Raw genomic sequence first — 21,127 nt, forward strand, 5'->3', positions numbered from 1 at the left:
GTTAACGCAATGACTCATTAATATTATATTAATATTATACAGTTACAATAGAAATTTGAAATATTATATTATATTATATTATAATCTTATATCTATAAATCAATTACTATTCTGTGGTATTTTACAAAAGATTTCTTTTCACCTATCGGCGCGCAGCCGCTGGTCTGCCACCAACAACTATTATGTGTTTCTGAAATATAATTTATGCGCAAATACATATCACGGGCTCAGGTCCATTTCCCTAATAGAATTTCAAAAATTCAAAACGAATTTCGAGATAATTTTGGAAGGGATAACTTACAAATTCTAAATTGTTGCTTACAAATACTTACAAACTGCGCATGACGATTTGGAGTAATCAACAACTTTGAAATGCCAAAACGGCCAAATTTCGCAGCCGTGATTTAAACTTTTGAGGATAATTGAAAACGGCTGTACTTAAAAATTACCAAATTGTGCTTACAAATACTTACAAATGACTTACAAATTATTGACAAAATTCGGAGCCAAAATGTTGACCTTGTGCGTCCAACTTCACGGACCTAAGAAACAACTAATTATTTTATTTTAATTTTGGAAGTACCATTTACAAAATTGATTTAGGAAAGTTAAGGGCTTTGCACAAACGCAAGACCAAGTAGAATAAACAGCACTAACAGAGCAGAATCGAATGAAAAATAAAATTTTGAAATTCTATTAGATCAGGGCAAGGGAAAGGAACCACGTGGGCTCCACTTTTCATGTACATTTATGTTTACTTTATCCATTACACAAGTGTAATAACTTAGAAGTAAGATAAATATAAAAACGACTCCTGTCGATAGTTATATTAAAATCAGATGTTAAACTAGTAACATTACGCTATTACCTTCCTCCAGGTGTTCGGAGGGCTCTCGAGATCGTGTATTCGAGAATTAGATCAAATACACCGTACAATGTAATTTTATGTAAAAAGCAGATATAATGTATTAACTGCAATCATTATAAAATATTATATTATTATATGTCTTACCTGATCCGCAGTTGTTTGTAGATAATACTGTAGGAGTTTTAGGTTTTAGATGAAACAAAGTAATACTTCAAATACAAAAATTGAATTAAAGAACGCACTGATTATTGCTCGCATAAGGAGTCCAGTTGTCGCTCGTTGAAATCGGTTTTTTTGAGACTTGAGAGGTTGTTACTCTGATGGTTGGTGCTCATGCATCCGACACGGATATGCCGACCAGAGAGTGGTAGGTGGTTTTATCAAAGGTTTTTGTATTTCCCCAAACTAGATTTCTCTTCGGTGGCTAAGACCTTTTTGTCGGTGACAAAAGTTTTATTGGGGATGACCGATTTCTACGAACGATAGTCCGGCCGTTATTTATTATTCTGTAACATTTTAGTTTATTTATTATAATGATGTGTGAGCATATCATTACACAAGTAGAATGTGAACGTACATTTTCTAAATTAAAATGTATTAAAAATTATTTAAGAAATACTATAGGTCAGAATGTATTAGAGAGTATGTTGTTAATGATTGTAGAGAAAGATATTCTGAACAAAATTGATTCTGAATACATCATTAATAAACTATGAGCTAGGAGCCCAGTATTTAGTAGAATGTTATTCGAAATATATAAAATTAAAAATAATTAAATGATTTAAAAAACGTGTTTTGTTATACGTTGTTTTCTTTTGATATGGTAGCTAATATAATTCACCTAATAATGTACTCGGGAGCTTTTTTTTTATGTTGGGGCCCCTTTTAATTATTTCCTGGTAGGCCAAAAATGGCCTATCAGTCTATGATGGCAGTACACCTATATATAACGTTTATACTATATATGACTTGCCACAAAAAAATTGTACACAGGCGAAATGTATTATGATAAATTATTTATTATCTGTAAAGTGAGTATAAAATCAATGTATTTTTACCAATTATAGAAACAATATTATTTCAACTTAATTCAATATTTGATGTCTTAAAAAAAGTTAATATCTATTTCCATTATTTACAACCTAACCTAACCTATATTAGTTTACAAAAAATAGTCAATGCTTCTTATGGTTTTGTATACAGTTGTATTAAGATTGATACGTCCAGACTATAGGGGTACACTTCAATATTACTATCTATACAGTAGTTGTTTGAAAACATTTCGGAAATAAAAAGTATAATTACTAATGATCTTATCATATTTATTTAATGAAATTATTTTAACATTACACCATATAGTGATGTATTATGTTCATGTCTCATTTAATTATGATTAACCGTTTTATTGATAGTATTTATAGTATTTACGCAAGTGAATGATTTTTGTTATAATTTACAAAACTGAGATATATGTAAATATTATTACTATACATTACATTAATAACTGTATGTTATAAAACCATAGACCATGGCGCCACGACTTTTTGTGCCATTTTGTAATTTTAAGTTAATTTCATGACAATTAAAATACTTAATAATAGGTTACCAGTTTCATTGTTCACTGTTCAGTAAAATAAAAACTTTTATTAGGTACTTATGTATTAGTTTTTCAGATTGAAATAGATATTTTATTATTAAAATGAAAAAAACAATTATTTTTTTTGGAATTATTATGAACTTTGACATAAAAAATAAGGTCCATTTCAATGGCCCCCCCACTTTCGAAATTTGAACTTCTGACCTCGCCAAACGTTTGTGCGTCGTTTGTGCAGAAATGTGCACCAAGTCCAATCGTTTGTGCACAAAAACTGAAAGCTCTATCCCTAAAACAAAATGGGGGGCCATTGAAACTGTAGCCCCCCCACATTGAATATTTGGATTTTTGAATGTGCCAAACCTTTGTGCATCATTTGTGCAGAAATGTGCACCAGATCCCGACGTTTGTGCACAAAAACTCCCAGCGCTATCCAAAAAACAAAGTGGGGGGGGGCATTGAAACGAGACACCCTCTTTTTGGAAAATTGAAATTTTTAAGGTGCCAAATGTTTGTGCAGAAATGTGCACCAGGTCCCGACGTTTGTGCACAAAAACTCCCAGCGCTATCCAAAAAACAAAGTGAGGGGTATTAACACGAGGGTCCCCCTTTTTTGAAATTTTAAATATTTGTCATATTAATAAATGTTGTTTACGTACCTAATAGGTTTAATAGAATTTTACTATTGCCATGTAAACGTATGACAAATAAAATCTTCAAATATTTTTAATTTATCAAGAAAGCATTATCTTGTTCTAATGTTTTTTGATTTCAAAATTGTATGAATAAATACGGTTTTTCTTTATGCATTTCTTTACTTTATATTTTATATTATATTTTGCTGATGAAAATGTGTTTATGGACAGGTACCTCAATTCGACGTTGCTGTATGTCCGGTCCAATAATGTAAGTTATAAGTCATTGTGTATATTTTAATACAATAAAAGCATAGTAAAAAAACAATTTAATATACCTAACCGTACCTATATACATATAAAAATATTATAATAATATATTATTAATGTTTGAATTCATTAGAACAATGGCGTATCAGACATCGATCCCAAACCGGTCGACAGCCATCTGCATAACTGTGAGTTGAAAACGTCTATATTTAAAAATTGTTATAGTATAATATTTATCTAATAAATTAATTTTCTTTAGCATTCCGCAAGAATGAGCGGTATAGTTTGAAAACTTACCAAAGTTATGTGGTGGATGTCGATACGTTGGTGAGCAGCCGTCGCACATAGGTCATCAGACTACCTATGGAAAGTTATTATTGGATCGGTCATAATATTACGTTGAGAAGTTATCTGTCCATAAACTTATTTTCAGATTTGTAGGCCAATTCCGTTGCCATTTTTTAATCATTCTTTGTTTTTATTAAGGTTCAGGTGTAACAGCATTTTAGGGGCTATTGTAAATCCCACTTCCAGGACTTTATCATACATACAGCCGACAGCCCGATGACCTACATTTTTGTGTATTCTGGTCTACCCTATGATGGCCACGAAGTAACGACCACGTCACCGTTTATCACATTGCCCAGTTAGAAAGAGTCTCCAACAATTTCATCGGATAGGTACACCATAAACCGTGGCATAGCGCTGGGCCAGCATCATTTTGTCCGGATCAATATCTACAAAAATGACGTCCCAATTATTAGAAGCTAATAATATAGGTACTTAATATTTATTGTAATATAATATAATATTAAACTCATTATACCCAGTTATTACGATTAAGTAGAAATAATATTTTTCAAATAATATTACAGTGTCTTTGTCGAACAGTCAGCTGTACGAAGTTTCCGCTGTGCCACAAAACAGGTCGACGCCGGTCGCTGAACATGGGAAGTCCTCAAGTCCACCCAGCATCGTATTGATGAATCAACAATACATCTTACATCTTACATCTATCATTGCAATCTTATAATTATTCACCTGAATGTACAGTTAATTTATTACTACCCATCTACAAAGTCAACACTGTATTAATAAAAGTATTTATTGTTAAAATAAAATTGAGTTCTATATTATTTGTAGGTACTTAAAAATTATTTGGGTATAAAGGAAACATATTTTAATCATACAAAATTAGATAAACTAAAAGACAAATATAATAAGTAAATACGTCGTGTTAAAAATAGTTTTTAATTAATATAGGTAGGACAGGTACCTATTATGTAGGTAGGTACTTATCCAAAACTCGTTTATCAGGAATTAAATAAAAAGGGAGGTCAATTAAAAAAAGGTGGGTAAGTGGATGTCGCTCTGCTGTACAGTAGGTTACAAGTGGGTCACTGTAATGGATGGTGTTAAATTTGAGTTCAATGATATAATATCATTGTATAAGAAAAACGATTCTGAGCTAAACGGTCCATCAGCCTATGATATTACCAAGTATATTTGATGATATTATAGTGAATAAAGTAATTTATATATAACCTATTTACGTTGAACCTTGTTTTAAATTTTTAATCCTTAGCTACAATAGTTGAACATTTTATAAATTTTTAACTACAAAATAATTATTAAATTATAAATTTGATAAATGTTGTCAAAATTTGAACTTTAAATGCTTATAAATAAAAATTGAGCCTACGTATTTTTAATATTTTTTAACTGCTATTAGAACGATATATCAGCAGTCTTATATTAAATTTTCACGCTTTTTTACCCAACAAATAAAATTGTATTGATATTTATAGAAAAAAAAATTAAATTATTGAAAACTGACTATGTTCGTAAACAGCTCAAAAAGAATGAAATTATTTTCAAAATCTTATCGTGTATATAAAATCCTAATATAAACATTCAGTGAAATTTTCAAGTATCTACAGTTATACGTTTTTTAATTACAACAAAATAAGAAAATCGTTACATGAGAAATCGAGTGCATATCAAATGTTGTAAAAATATGAATTTCAAACGTTCATAAAAATTTAATTTGACTTTCTTGTAGACATTTTTTATTTGATATAGGTAGGTAAACTTATGGATAATCTTGTATTACATTTTCGAATCTTAGATTGAAAAAGAAAAATTTTTATGAATTCTCAACTCAAAATAATTTGATAATTTTCGTGATTTTTCCGTATTTTGTCAATATTTGAACTTTAAATGCTTATAAATAAAAACCGTGACTAAGGATTTTTAATTTTTTTATCTGACTTTGAAACAATAACCTAGAAACCTTCTATTAAATTTTCAAGCTTTTTTAACCAACAAATAACATTTTATTGATATTTATAGAAAAAAAAACTAAAATAAAATGGAAACTGAAAATGTCCGTAAACAGCTCAAAATAAGTCAAAATATTTGGAAAATGTTATGGTGTATAGAAAATGCTAATATAAGCATTCAGTCAACATTTAATGTACCTACGGTCATTTGTTTTAGAGTTGCACTAAAAACCAAAATCGATTTTCTCAAAAACGAACTTTGCGTAAAAAATTCCTGTTTTTCCTTTGTTTTTCACGTCGCTTTTGAAAATTACTGGGAAAATTTTACTTTTGACCCCCCATAGTACCAACTAAATTCACTTTCCTACCAGAAAAGTTACTGTTAAAGAAAATTCAAGCACTTTTACTGTCCTAAAAGGTGATGACACACACAAAAAAAAATAAAAAAAACACACATCATATAATATCATAGTATACGAAAAACGATTTTAAGCGGAGATGATTTGTTAGCCTAGGATATTGTATACTATATTTATATTGATATTATTAAATATTATTAATACCGTAGCCGGTTAAGTTGAATTATTATTATTTGTTTTTTATCGTATTTGTATATGATAATATATTTTAGACGTTTTAATTACCTACGAATAATATTTTTAAAATAGGCATATGTATATATTACAAATAACAACGAATTAAGAACGATATTGCAAAAAATAATTGCCAGAAATCATTAGTTTTTTACTGAAAACGACAGGGAAGTCTGAACTTGGCGGTCAGTCTTATTTTTAAGTTATATGTATTATAACTAATTGAAATTTTTGGTATTTTCATATGTACCCGGTGTACCACACTGCGTTCGCTCGAACAATTAAAATCAAAAACATCCCTCGACTTGTTATGTAAAACCACCATGGGTGGGTGTCAGAATTATTTTTGCATCATCAATTTTAAAACGTTGATTTACCTAGATTAAAAAAAAAATTAATTTGTAATAATTAAGCTCGGTAAACTTTAAGCGTTGTACAGGTGCGTAAAACACCGAAAATCGTGAACTTCGTAAGGCTATACCATAAAAACCAATGATTTGCAGGTAGTCGAGTTTTGGACAAGTACCTACATAGGTAACTTATAATAATTCATATTGTAAATTAATTAGGTACCAAAAAAAAATAACTTCTCAAAAACTTTGTCTATTGGCACTGGCGGCAGAATGTATTAGAATGTCTATAAACTTGCGGACCAGTTTGTATAGTTAAATTTGGCATGCGAACTATAATTGAAATAGAAAACCAGAATAGGTGCATTGCAGATCACAAAGATTTCTGTAAAAGAACATACGATTTATAAATATACCGTATAGGTATACTGAGTACTCATATAATAATATATAAGTTCTTTGGATTTATCATAGTAAATAATAAATTTTATGATATCTATGGCAATCGTCAATTGTCGAAATTCGTCGGCGACGGTTAACAATTCTAATAATTTCAGCAATACTATTGTATTATAAATATAATATATTGTATATTTTGATTTCAGTGAACAAAAAAATAATAGGCCACATATATAAACGGACAGTTTGTTAAACCGGATAAGTTGTAACACAAACTCGCAAATTCCGTTTGATCAGGTTATTTTCATAAAATATTTCGATACTTTCAAGTTTCAGCTCATCGGAATGAGATGATTAGATGAAGATGGATGAAGATAGCTGTTTCTTCGGCGATGGCGGCACTCTAGCTACGTTTCACCGGAAGAGTAGATGTTTACGAGTAAGTTTGTTTTCATATTATTACCTACTATTTTACATTTACTTTTTAGACTTAAATTAAATATTTATTGCCACGGACAATCTGTTAACTAGGTGACGTAGAAGCATTTATAAGTTTAATCCCAATAGCGCAATGTATAAAATACGCGAGACCGTCTTCGTTTCACCACGTAAAGTTTAATACGCACCTTTTTGCATGTTGTGCTATACGCCGGGTATCACCTTAGGTTTGCGCGTAGTATTTAAAACAATATAATGTTATTAACCTTTATATTTTATATTTTTATATACATAAATACATTATACACCTCATATAATTTATTAGCATACTTACACCTTTTTTAGTGTAGTTTATACCCTAGATGGCTATAGATTTAGGTATTAAATGTCTTGCAATTATATATTTTACTATAATTATTAATTTCATTATAATATAATATAACAATACGGGGGACGAGGTGACCGAGTGGTCTAACGCGACGGATTCGGCACAGCCGGTCCGAGTTCGATCCTCGACCACTGGGCGGCATTTTTCTCCGTGCAAGTCACGGTGTCCGGAGAACAAGTGCCGCCATCCCCCCACCCCGGGGCACGGCAGAAACCTACGGGTGCCCCATTAGAAATTCTGCCAAACACAACACACACGTGTACCAACCTACCCAATATAAAACCTACCAAACCTACCCAATATAAAACCTACAGTGCCCTCCCCACACCCAATGGCCTATGTTGCCGCGGGTTACCCAATAAAAAAAAAAAAAATATAACAATACACTATAAATTAAATTAGTTGTTATCAAGACAGACAGTCTTAAAACAAACTCTTTTCTGGACGTTTTCAAAACGTATTATGCTTGAAAAAAATTGCACAGTTGTCGCAGCAGTCAGTTGCTAGATCAACCCGTGTGACATCAAATAGGAATTATTCTTGTTTTTTTCGAAAAATATATGTAACATGTATAGCTCATACAATTATGAATTTATAGTTAACGGAAATGCGGATGTTTATACTTCATAGATATTTTTTTAGTTAATAATCGTGTAAATAATTTGATTAAACAATCAGGTACCTACTCATCACTAGTATCAATTTTATTATATTACGTGTAAAATCACCAACATAAGGTGCAGACTGCATTTAAAAAATTAAAAACGTAAAATAAAATATAAAATAATGTTGTAGTAGAAGCTGGAAACTGTAGTTTATTTAAATTTATAATCCAATTAATGTAACCGAGAATGTAACTATTAAATTCATCATTGAATGATTATTCAGATTTAACTTTGGGATAAATGTAAATTAATTTAAAAATAATTAAAAAACATTTTGTGAAAGGAACAAGATTACTGCTAATATTTAAGTCTTAATTATTATTAACAAATAAATACAAATAATAGATATTTTAATAGCTTTTTACTATTAACATTCAGTGTAAATATAGTTTCTGATCGACTTACCTATATGTAATAAAAAAATTATTCATATCAAATAATCCTAACAATTTAATGCAAGGATTCTCATAAATTGATCTTACAGCAGCCTTAAAACACCAAAAATACATTTATACATCATTTACAAAATGTTATAGTTCCCTATTATGGTGTAGGTATTAATACAAACAATAAATTGCTATTCGAAAACACAATTTCGCATACCTATTATTATTTACTAAATACCTACAATTAAATTAAACTAAAAACAAACATATGATTACATACTGAGTGCCTATAATATTATATTATATATGAAAATTGAATCTTTATTACGAATACTTATCGTTTACACAGACCACAAGAAAAAATAATTAAAAATATTTAAAAAAAAAACACACATCATTGTAAAAATATAGTTGGTATTATAGTATTTGATGAGTTTACTGTATACGTTTATGGCTTTATGTTAACTCTAAAATCCAGTAATCACATTTTTATTTAATAATTCATAAAATACAATATGCTCTTATAAAAATATTCTTGTGCTTCTGATATCTATTCACCACCTTAATCAATAATTAAATTGATAAACGAAAATAATAATTTAAATAATACCTATATCATATTATTATAATGCAAATTCAAAATTATAAACTATTTTGGTTTATTGTCATATCAAATTTCAATGAACAAATAGTTCCTTAACACAGAACTCTTTGATATAAAAAGTTGCATATTATCTGTGGATAATATGATATGATATCCGTGGATTCATCATATTGACGTACCTAGTATAATATCTATCATTTATTTATTTAATCTATGGCAAATCTCAAAGTCGTTGCAGAAGACACAGTCGATTAAAAATTCTAAAATTTCAATAAGCAAAGAAGATATGAGCAAAAACCTTACTGCGTTTTGTATAATTTTATTTTTCATAAATCACAATATTCTAAGTTCTGGCTGTATTCTGGAGCGTTTCCTCATGGGCGTCGCCGTCGCAGTTCACACACGTCACGGATTCCGCCGAAGGAGTCGATAATTAAAGTAAGTTTGTTTTTATATTCTTTTGGGGCTTAAATTTACTTTTAAGACTTAAAACAAATATTTAATGTCACGAAAAATATGCTATCCAGGTGTTGTAGGCACATATTTTAGTTCCGGACTGGAAATGTATAAAATACGCGAGATATAAACGCCGTCGTCGTTTTTCCAGTCCCTGTTTGTAGAATAATTATAATTAATAGGTGCATACCTATACAGAGTACTTAATATAAATATATAAATATTTTGGTTTAATTTATAGAAATATATGTTATGACTTATAACTGATAATAGTCATAAGATATAACTTTAATTAATAACTGGTAATTTTTTTTCCAAATACAACGTTATAAGTTATAGGTAACTATTAATTTAGTGTCACATACTTAACTTATATTGTTCACCTAATATCTATATTCTATATCATAGGGATTAGGGATGTATAACCATCTACACATAAAAGTATATTCACGGAATGGTCAACTGCCTATCCTGACGTGTGCGCACTTATGAATAACATACCTACTCATATACTCGTATAGGTATATAAATAGTGTAATACTACATACTACATAAAATGATGCCGGAAGTTCAACGAAAAAAAGTAAAGGAGATACTTTGAATGAGTCTTTTAAGATATCTTGTGACTGCAAATCTATTATTTCCATTTGAAGCTCAATATCAACATCTTCATAATCAATATTAAATGGATTGGCGAGTAGTTGAAAAAAGCAACGTTTTACTTTACTGAACAGAATAGAAAATTAATATTATAATCCAAATACACTCGTCGTATCTACTCTAGGTATCTTATCGGTAACTGTCAAGGTATATCTACCATTATAAAATATGACTGAAAGAAACGTTCAATTATATATTTTATACAATATGATTTTTTTGATATAATATTCGATTAAATGTCGGTTGTCGTAGAATTTAAAGCGGCCTGTCTGTTTCCGACCACCGGTATAGTGTGTACTGAAAGAATTCAGATTTGTTTGTTTAATTAATATAGTATTAAAACAATTTTGTTAATTTAACACAAGAAATCGATAATATTTTTAATATTTTTTAAAAAAATTAACTTAAATTATAAACTTTCTGTATATTTTATTATGATTGCTTCTAACAGTAATTCAAGAAAGATAATGTGTTTATTGGTGCAAATGTATGTTTTCTTGCCAATTATAAAAATATTGAGTGCTGAGTGGGTATAATATTACATATAAATAATAATGTTTATTTTAGTAACAGTAAAAAACTGTATGAGGGATACATTTTCAATTCAGAATTAAATTAAAAGTGTAAAATTAAATGTTATACCCAAAATACGTATTATAAGATGTAACAACTAATAGTTATTAGGTTAAGTTGCGTTCGGTTGTATACGACTTAAGCAATTATTATATTAATTTATAACTTTTTATTTTTAAGTTAGTATTGCTAACCTGTGGTTATAATTTATAAGCGGTAGTTATGTTTTTAGATATTTTAAATTAAGATTTTTGTATTTGTATTTTAGAAACGCTGGTATTTAATTTTTAAATAACCTAGGAATATTTAAAACATAATATTATTATATTATTCATATTATTATAATACAATATTTAAATATAATATATTATGAACCTACTGCCCTACTATTTCTAGACGTTTACATGGCAATAGTAAAATTTTATCAAACCTATTAGGTACGTAAACAACATTTATAAATATGACAAATATTTAAAACTTCAAAAAAGGGGGACCCTCACTTTGTTTTTTGGATAGCGCTGGGAGTTTTTGTGCACAAACGTCGGGACCTGGTGCACATTTCTGCACAAACGATGCACAAACGTTTGGCGTGGTCAGAAGTTCAAATTTCGAAAGTGGGGGGGGGGGCATTGAAATGGACCTTAAAAAATATCGGTTATTAAAAATTTAAATTTTTAATCTTATAACTGAAAACTTTCACTAATAATTAGATAAGATTATCATAAAAAAAATCAACGTTCCAATATTTGAATAAAGCATACGAATCGTATTTTGCTTATGCCGTATGCATAGTAAATGTATGTGTCACATAAGACAATGTCACGTTAGAACCGAGTCGGATAGGTATGTACCTACTATGCATCGGTCCATCGAGATTTTCACTTCTAAGAGGTCCATTTACGTATTCGCTGGCCCAAAATTAAGTCTAAAATAGTTATGCGTTTATAAGTGGCTAATCGTATTTTAAAAGTGCATTTATTTTCACCCATATTCTCATGATTAGCGCAAAGTTTATGTGGCCTACCGAGATTTTCTGGTTATCTCGCCTAACCAATTTGGCCCTGTGTTAAACTAGGTATGTCTTAGGAGACACATAAACCGACTGAACTAAACACGACACTAAACATAGGTAACATCACTATTATTATTAGAAATTCAAAATAATAATTAGCTCTAACTAGGACGATGTTCATTAAATTAAATTAATTTTTTTAACTATTTTAAAAAATATGATCAACAAAACGGCTATCTTGGAAATTAAAAAAACATAATCACCTAAAAAAAATGTTTAGTTATTTTTGAATTTTTGAAAAAAAAACCGAAATTTATATGTTATTCAATCAGAATTTTCATACTTATTACTGTAGAAAAATCGCATTTAAATGTATCGATTTTCCATGGAGATACTAAGGGTGATACGGGACTTTTGGGACACATTGTATACTATATAGCTTAATTATATTTTATTATTATTTTATACGCTGCGGGAGCGAATAACCTTTCAGCCTTTCACATGTGATAAGTGTCTAAACAAAATATGTTAGCGATTATGTATTGTATATTATTATTTTCATAGTTTATGATTTTCGAGCTGAGGTCAAGTTCCGATAGGGTCTGGTCCATTAAAATCCGTTCATTAATAGCATGCATAATTTAATAAATTATCGATATTAATGACGTGGGAGCGTTCAATTAGAACCAAATGTGGTCGGTTAGCTAAGGTCTATTAAAATCTCTATAATATAACAGCCATGTTATACGCAACGATTAAACGACGGTAGGTACTATATTTTTGATTAAACATTTTACATTTGTATAAAATGTTAATTACGATTTTACGTAAGAATTGGAATTTCGTTAGTTTTTTTTTTTTTTTTACAGATTTTCATTACCTATTAATTTCTAACTGATTATACGTTCATATTGTTTATGGGCTTGTGATGATCAGTATAATTTAATATGACGTTTCTCAAATAAATTAAACTGATTTTAGACGCTGAGTGGCGGGAATTATTTAGGTATTAGTTTTACAATGATGTGTGTTTTTTAAATGATATTTTTGTGCTTGAATGGACACTTTTTCTTATAGAAATCCGAGTGAGGTTCCCTGGTGGAAAATTGGATCTAATTTGTATTTTGAGACGTCAAAAGTCTACCTCGCAGCCCTTTTTAAAATAAACGAAAAAAACCAACTACAAAATCAAGACATTTATTTTAAAATTTTAATGTTATTAAAATAGTTGTTTGGTAGGTATAACCATGGTTAACCACCAGTATAGTAATTTATGTTTCCAATTTCCACCACAACATATTATTTTAGTTCTTAGATTTTGGTAACTCTATATATTGTAAGAATTGATAACTTATATTTTAGACCACGTTGGTAATATTTTCACGATCCGTGCTTTTTTTTCATTAATATAAAAGAGAGGAAAAACTACATAAGCAATATATGTGACAATTAAGGTAAAGTTTTGATATGGTTTAATTATTTTTTCAAGATTCCACTTGTATAACTTACGGACGTGTTCTATGTGAAGAAAATTAAAATTAATTATTTATTTCGTAATGACATATTTTTTTGTAATAACCAATAGAGCGTAATAAGTAATAAGACTATAAAATACCTACTATATATTTAATTAATTGTAATTGTATTACTTGAATGTGTTATTTTTAATATTTTTAATTTATGTAAATTACCATAAATTATTTAAATTAGATTTAAAATTATTTTTAAAATAATTGCCAATTATCAACGTTACATAATATATTTTATAATATAAGGAGCTATTAAAATCTAAATCGGAAAATGGGTGTATAATAATTTATTACACTGGCGGTAAACAATAAAAGGCCAATTTTGGCAAAAAAGTGGAACACCCCCAAAAAGCGGACAGTCAGAATAGTTTTTCTTTGTAGGTTTACAATGATTTATCATTAAATACAAATTTAACACATCCATTACAGCGACCTACTCAATGGCGAGGCATACTCGACACTTATCGTGCAATAGAGTGGTTACCTAATTTGTGGATTTTTTTAGCTGCGTACGTGTTGATTTACAGGTAACTGTTTACCTAAATCGAGACCGGTGAATTGATTTTAGGATCATTAAATGGTTTGTATTATGAGATGATTCCCTTTCCATTGTATGTCAGTGGAAAATTAGTAAAAAGAAGTATTTATGAGGGAAATGATACACAAGTACAATAAAAACCTCGTTTTCGGATAGCGTACCAATTTTTGAGTGCAGATATTTTTCAAAATATATAAAAATAAAGTTAATTAATTAATAATAGAAAAATCAAAAAAAAATAACCTACTTTTAAATATTCATGATAGCATGGGGGTAAGACTCGATGGCTAAGAGGCCAAAAGTTGTATGTCCCAAACATTAAATTTTACAGGAGAGCAGTTTTAAGATTTTAAATTATTCTACACCAAAACATTTATGTTGTAGATTTTTGTTTTTCAGTGTTGCAACTGATTTATTTGTAAAATATTCTGTAGATTACATAAATTATTACTTTTAGGTCTTAAAATTTGTTTTCAACGTAATGATAATGTTTCTTTTAAATTTAAATGGGACTTGTTATGAATGGCAATTATAATATATTTTTACGGTGGGCATATAAGGTTTTGATGGACATATTAAAAGTTGTTAATTTAATATAAACTCTAATTTATTTATTATGTAAATAGTTAAAATGTACGTAAGACTAATTTTTTTGATATAAAAAATTCAATTTGCTTATATAATTGCAGTAAAAAAGTAAAAAATATAAAAAATATTGCAATTTTTATTGAATGTAAAAAATAATAAAGTAGCATTTTTCATCAAATTTTTAGTCAAATAAAACCCGTGTTTAATGATATTTTATGCTAATTGAAGATATCATATTATTTAGTGTAATTTAAAATTAAAAACTTTTATTATTTAAAATAATACGTCAATATTATCTAAAACATTACACGTCCAAAATTGAATGTACTTTTTTTGACAAAAGTAACAAGTCGGGACTTGTTATATTTGTCCGCTTGATATTTAGATCATGTTAAAGTATTTATTGTATGTCTCATTAAATTAGGACTTGTTATATGCGTGTACTAAAAAAACCTATCTTGCACTAAAAACACAAACATTTTAAGCATAAATAAAACATGTTTTAATTATGATATATTGACTTGTAATGTTTTACCGAATCAAAAAGACGACCCAGATAAACCCTATGGACTAATAAAACGATTTTGAGAAAAATTGGACTTACAACTTTTGGCCTCTTAGCCATCGAAGTATTGTGAAAATGGTTCACCCTCTTGTGGCTATGTGGCGATACCATAACGGTAAAAAACTATATAATGAATTTAAACATGACGATTGACCAAATGTCATAACTAAAATAAAATGTTCGGAGATATTTTGTCCGCCAAACATTCCCGTGGTGTCTCCAGGGTAACACTAAGAGTCTGAAGTTCGAGAATCCACTATATTATTATGTGGCTTGGTAATCATACGCCCCCAAATTAACTCAGGAACCAATTAATACATAAAGTGTCTGGAATCAACTCACCCATACCATATTTTTTATTGATAGTTACTTTTGTAAAGTAAAAATTAGGAAAATGGAAAATATATCAAAGCGTTTAAATGTTATTTTTTTAATATAAGTAAGAAGTCCTGATGTTAAATTGTATATTATACATATTATTATAATTTTTCTTATAAACTACCTGAAACCGTGTGTAAGTCAAGTTCTGCGAACATCATAAACTTATTTTACGTGCATTGTTATATTATAATGAATCGTTTTTAATGAACACGTTTATAGTACGTATATTCATTGCAGTACAAACATTTCATACAAATCATGTCTATTAAAACATTTTTACAAATAATATGTTTCATGTAATTTAAATTCAGTTGGTTCAGTGAAAATAATCAATTAAAAATTATAATATATTATAGTGCACTATCATGGTATACAAACTAATGAACTCTTATCAAAAATAATTGTTTTCATTCCGATATCGAATTTCTACAGAACATTTAAAACAGAACACGATGGTTCAACAAAATAATATTTAACCCGTTAATTATTTTTTTTTTTTTTTTGTAAGAGATATCCGGTACCACTTTCTACTTTAATATTTAATTAGTACTTATTTTACTGTATTCGAGTCTGTTTGGAGTATTTATAATAAAATAATAAAATATGTTTTTTATCGTACGAATAATATTTAATGGTCCTGTTATGATAATGTGTGAAATGTGTATCGACATAATAAAAAAAACGTATCGCTCTTTTTAATGTACGATAATGTATACGTATATTCGGACGATGGCTGTAGAATAGTGTTCGAAAATATTAACCGTCAAACGATGTAAATTAAATCGAAAATGTTAATTCTACACGCACACGGACTAGGGACATCGAAAAATATTTTTATGAGAGAACCTCAAAAACAAACATCGATCGGTGAGGATTTGCAATATTATTATTGTTATAAATTCATCGACGACAGAAACGTGTAGCACTTAATAATAATATGACGGGAAGTCCCTGAACGATCCGGAGGATACGAAATCGTTTCAATAGGTTGGGTACCTGCGTCGTGAAATATATTACGCGAATCCGTGGAAACGAAATGACTTTATTTTCGTGTAAAGTGACTAGTGCAGTGAATTTTCATTTATTATACATATTATATTATATTGATATCGATAAAATAAATACCAAAAATGTCGACTCCAGAATGCGTCATATATGAATTGCTTATATAGAGTGCAGCTTCGTAATGTGATCGATCGGATTCGTAATGCATTTTCATGTTCATACTGAGTGCACATTGTACAATAATTTACGAGGGCTTCGAAATATGTCAGTGTTTCATATCGAACAGATTTCGTAGAGACGAAATCGTAATTTGCATTTAAATGAGTATTCTGACGGTTAAGTCATATTGTATGTTGTCGTTATAGCGAATACTGCATATTACACTATACATATTCTATTTTCTTATAACAACTGAAATATTTGATCACTGTTGAGTACTAAATGTGTATAATAATAATTGTTTACAATAAACAAGTTAGGAAAGCTAATTCTGAGAGCGTGCTAAATTTCCAGTTTCTGAACATATTATTTTAACACGACGCAATACATTATAATTCCATACACAATTTATGTACAGTAACTACGGACAATAAATAAATAAAAATCAACAATCGTAACTATATGTAACTATGTAAGTACCGATAACCAAAGGACGGTCCGACGCAACGGGGATCTAAGGTGTTCTAAACATATGTTTAGAAACCTAAAACTCAATATCGATAAATTAATAATAATTATATTATTCGATAAGCAACACTATTATATTATTAAAAATACATTTCTTCAAAATATATAGAATATACTAATATAGAAGTGGCCCTTATACATATTATTATTACATTATATGCGTCATATTAAAATAATATTATGTTTGGTACAGTGTGAATATGATATTAAGTTATCGAAAGCAATTAAAAATATACCATTAAATAAGTGTTATCTAAATATTATTTTTTTGTACCTATTGAATTCGATAATACAACCAGAATATAATATTATTATAACGTTGTACTGTTTAATAGCCAACTCTAATAAAAGTTGGCGGTGCAAAACTTAACAAAATATTATGTTCTACCGCTGAAATTAGAGTCCAACCAAATTGGGGAGTAATCCAAGTATGTCCAACAAGTTTCCGACTAATGAGTTGAATATAATATTTCCTATGTGTCATCTGTAATGGTCGCAGTTCCTAGGGTTTAATTAGGACTACCCTGCAGTAGTACCCACACATAAATAAATATTATTATAATTATTTAAAATTTTATATCAGTGTTTATTATTGTGTAAATTTGCGATTCCCGATCGCTATACATTTATTGTCATGATATTATATTATAATACCTTCAAAACCTAAATTTTAAATACGAACTCGGCAGAACCCTGCAGCAGAGGTCAATGGACCCGATCACGGGTGACTGTGCAGAGGTCGTCGACGGATAAAAAACAGAACCCATCACGAGTCAAAAGACGAGAAAAAAAATTAACAAAAAAGCGGTTGCGATCCACCTGTCCGAGTATTATATAGTTCGTGGCCGACTGTTGCGGCGGCAGCGGTTGCTATATCATCCCGCGGTATATAACGCGCGCATTTTATCGCGGCGGCCTCGACTTACGGCCGAGCAGAGGCGATTACGTCGTCGCCTTCCTTATTATTGTTATTATTATTATTTTTTTTTTCGCCGCCTTCGTACAGTGCTCACGTAAGCCATATGGAGACGCACCTCGGGTGAGTGCAGTGTGTGCACCTTAGTGATAATCCTTTTGCCGGTTTCAGCGTTTTTTTTTTTCCCCCAGTCATTATTATGTTATGTTATTCCTTGCAGGACAGACTCTGCTGTCGCTACAGATGTCGGAGGCGGCGCTTCGTTCGGTCTCGTTATATATCATCATCATCATCATCATCGTCATTATCATCATCGTCATTATTATTATTGTTATTGTGCTCTGTATAATATTATGTGCGTGCGCCGTTTACCGTGCACCGAGCGGCAGCAACAGGTGTCGGTGGCATCCGGCAGACAGACGTGCGGAGGTGGAAAAACACACACACACACACACTTATACACGTTCTCACAAATCGCGTGTTTTAACGAAATGTGATTGTTTTTTACAGCGGGACGGTCCGAGGATGGGGGTAAAGTAATAATAACGATACCGCGGTTTACGACGCAACAATATAATGTAATAAATAGTAAATTAGTTACACTATTTTACGACTTTTTGCGGTTTTTTTTTCAGACCCCGCACACACTGCTGCAACGCAGCAAGCCACGAATTATTATAATAATAATAATATCATAAACGCGATCACGCGGCCAAGTCACACGCATTATTGTGAAAATACATTATAATATATGTGTAGGTATTATATAGTTAGGTATAGGCACTCTCGGCCGTATATCGTACAATATAATATTAAAATATATCGTACGCGCGCGACTCGGCCGGAAAACGCGTGATTTTTTTTTATTTTAGGCGGCCGTAAAAAACAATAATAATAATAATATATTATATAATATAGTGTATTAAATCTCCCATATAATATTATACGCACCAAACGCGATCTGCAGTGGTGTAGGCGCGCTGTTTCTCGGAACCCACAGCCGGAGTCAAAACATTATTATCGTTTTAGACGCGCGGAAGAGAATGTTCTTTACGGACGTTATTTCGAATGCCGGTGTGCACTTTTTTACTACCTACCGCGGTTGTTTATCGCGTTTTTTACCGAGAACCTATACCGTCGTATTCAAATAAATCGACCGCGGCGGCGATTGTGTTTTCGCGGTCGACGTTTCACAATAATATCCACTTACCATAATATTATACGCAAAGACTGTAGTAATATAGTGGGTATATATGCATATTAAGTGCAATAATGTATAATACAATAATTTGTATTATTTTTCATGTGACCTATATACCTAATATGTAGAATATACGATTCGACAATATTAGTTATAACAAACGCACGCCCTTCGTCGTTAACCGGCAGTATTGATATTATTTAATGTTAAACGTATAATATGTATCATTGTTTATCACGTCATATTATTATAGACGTGCAGCTGCAACACAGGAGTGCAGCGTAATGCATTATTATTGTTTGTATAATATATTGTGTTACGGTAAATGAGCGATGACGTTAAACAGAAAATAACGTTATTCACTGGTCATTAAAGTTATCGGCCGAATACATAATATTGTATTAAAACGTTATAAACATAATATGAACTAGATATTCACGCCGATTATTCACGTGATAAGTTGGCCCCATCCTAGGCCAACTTATTTGCAAGCTATGTTGTACCTACTGCGTTGAAATGAGCCACAAAAATGTAAAAAAAAAAGCTCTACTGACAAGAATTAACTCCGATAAAATTGTGAAATGCTCCAATAATATCCAGTACATCGGGATCGAACTTTATAATCGAGAAAAATACACAATAAAAAAGTTATGACGTTGGAATAAAGTTTCCAAGGAAAAGAGTTCTACTAACGAAAATTAAATCAAAATAAAGCACACTATTAAATGTTTAGTCTAAAGCGCTGCCCGCTTACCTACGACATAACTACTTTTTGCTGATCTTTATCTATCTTAATTACATAGGCGGATATTCATCAAATTTCATGTGGGGGGCTAACATTATTAACAACAATGTGAGCGAGGGGCTTCAATTAAAAAGTTATCAGTTTTGTTTTTTTGTGGGGATATCTGGGATATCTGATATATATTCTTCCAATTTTGAATCTAGTGGTACATCAAAATATTTAAAAAAAAGATCCAATTAATAATTTTCATAAAAGGGGAGAGGAGTTCTCATTTGAAAAAAAAGAAGTATTTAAAAATTCAAAAATACACTAATCGTCAAATAAAAATTCGGGGTAAGCATGATTGGTGAACCAACCCTGTTTAATACAATAATTGATTTACACAAATGGTCGGATATCCAAACACAGTCGTATTGGTTGAAATTATAATAATTTTAAATTCTATACCAATTATTATATCAAATTTTTCTCCAGACGTTGGAACGACGATTATCGAACGAACTGCGAACCAACGATAAATTAATATACGTACGTGCCGCCGACCTACGTAGGTATATAATAGACAATATACGAGCTGATGCAGTTATTACGTACTCCGTCTGGTTGTCCTCTGTTAAGCCCAATCAGGTAGCTGGTACAATATAATTATGTTTGACAATCGATAACCATGCATACATATTACTGAAATCTCATCATTGATAGGTGTTTACTATAATATAAGAGTCCAGATCTAGTTATTTCTATAGTATACATCGCGGAATAACATCAACGCTCCTATCGTGAACTATGTAAGTACGTC

Source organism: Metopolophium dirhodum, chromosome 5, assembly GCF_019925205.1.
Source record: "Metopolophium dirhodum isolate CAU chromosome 5, ASM1992520v1, whole genome shotgun sequence".
Taxonomy (NCBI): Eukaryota; Metazoa; Arthropoda; class Insecta; order Hemiptera; family Aphididae; genus Metopolophium; species Metopolophium dirhodum.